Here is a 2,090-nt window from a genome sequence, read left to right as displayed (position 1 = left end):
CTCTATTTTGTTTATTGTCGAACGGGAACACAAAACATTGGCAAGAGAAAAGTTCTTATAACGTTGGTGGAGTTAGGATGTATTCAAAAAAGGACAAATTATTCCTTTTTTTCAGGTTGGGATATGTATGATTTATACATTAGAATGAAAATGTAAAAAATAAATAATGTGCATGTTTAACAATACACAACAATTATTTCTAACATAAAATATAGCGTGTTTATTTCAATTTTTGTATGTGAAACAAGGCTCTTTCTGACCTTAAATTTTAGTGTGCATCTTGTTAAGAAAGATTATAATCTGTCTTAATTAAGATTAAAATCTAAGGTCAAGTAGAGCCTTGTTTCACATACGAAAATTAAAATTTATACATAATTATAAATAAAATGAATTGAGAAAATCCAACACTGAATAGTCTACTCTGTTGACATGTTTAAGCACTGTCAATCGTGTTTATATTCTTTGACTTAAATTCCACCCACTAATGTAGGGGGACCAGTTTTACATTTACTGTTACGAAAAGAGCATAATAAGGTTAAAAGTAACATAGTGAAAGAATTGACGAAAAGTATGTTTCATTAACCAGTATTAATTAAAGACTCTCTTTCCCCGACCATTAGACCATGTCAGTTGATTGCCCGATGGCAGCATTCATCATTCCCATCAAATACGAGCTTGTAACCTTCATGTCTGGGTTACGAAACTTGTGCTAGGGTTACAATTAACCTTAATTGCCTCCGTTTCACTCTCCATGTTGCAATCGCGCTGAACTTGCAACCCCGGTTTTTATATCTCCCCTTGCGTGTGACCTCAGGGAACAAGGGGATTTGTTTCCATGCGAGGTCGTCTTGGTTTAACATGCTCCCTGACTCTCTCTCTCTCTCTCTCTCTCTCTCTCTCTCTCTCTCTCTCTCTCTCTCTCTTCTGTAATTTGATTTTTTTTTGTATTTCCATAAAGTTACAACTTACAACCTTGAATACCATTGGGTTCCTTTTGTGAATGTTTTGGAATTTCTTTCCTTGTCTTTTTTCCTCCCTGATTTAGATTCTTCTATTATTTTATCTTCATTTCACTGTAAATGTTTTGGGAATTTTCTTGTCTTCTTGTTTCCTCTAACTTGATTTTTTTATATATTATATATCTTCATCACTTTACAACATTGAATTCCATTGCCTTCCCTTTGCAAAGGTTTTTGGCTCTTTTTCTATAATCTTATAGATAATAAGCAGTTGAAAACCTGTAAAATAAAATGTCCCCACATTTTTTTTTCCTCTTCTTTGATTTATTTTTATCTCATCACGTAACAACATTAAAAATCGCTGCCTTGCCAATTTAATGGTTTGGGGCAGGTTTATGCCCCAATATTAACATGGCATTTCTTCTCTAATGGATTTGAAACTATTGCCATTCTTTCAAGGTTTTTTGACGTTAAGTGTAAATTGACTAATAAACGAAAAACAGCTTTGAAGTTATAAATGAAAATATCCCATTACATGGCATAACCAGGTGTAATAAATCCAATGTTAGGATCTAAGTCATTCTCGACGAACCAGATAATAGAGGGAACAAAATTACAATCCATATGAACCTGGCATTGATCAAAGTTCATGCATTCATCACGCACCTGCAAGATTATTTGCATAAAATAGGACGTCTTTCACTGTATATATTGACTCGCAGCTGATTATTCACGTGGGGTTTCTGAGTGAGAAGTAATGCAGCTCAGAATGGAATTCAATCTTGACATTAATGATCCCATTAAGCTCAGGTTGTCCAGAGCCTTTCAAGAAAAGCTGGTCAAATTCACGGGTTACTTATGGACGGAATTCAATCTCCCTGAAAATCCTGATGCAATAATCATTATTAAACACCCTAATACTATTCTCCTCGAATTTCAATACATCTTTTATCTAATTATCAATTTATTAATAATTTTTTTCTTCTTTGATAAGGGATTTATCTTAATTTATTTTTTCTGCTTTAATAAGGGAGTTATCCTCTTTCTGTATTTCCCTTTACCACGTCTTAATTCTTAATGAACACTGTATTTTTTGTATCTAATTATCATTTTATTAAATTAAGTTTTTTT

This window comes from Macrobrachium nipponense, chromosome 4 (assembly GCF_015104395.2).
Source record: "Macrobrachium nipponense isolate FS-2020 chromosome 4, ASM1510439v2, whole genome shotgun sequence".
In the NCBI taxonomy this organism is placed as follows: Eukaryota; Metazoa; Arthropoda; class Malacostraca; order Decapoda; family Palaemonidae; genus Macrobrachium; species Macrobrachium nipponense.
The sequence above is the reverse complement of the archived record's forward strand: the minus strand, read 5'-3'. Positions refer to the sequence as shown.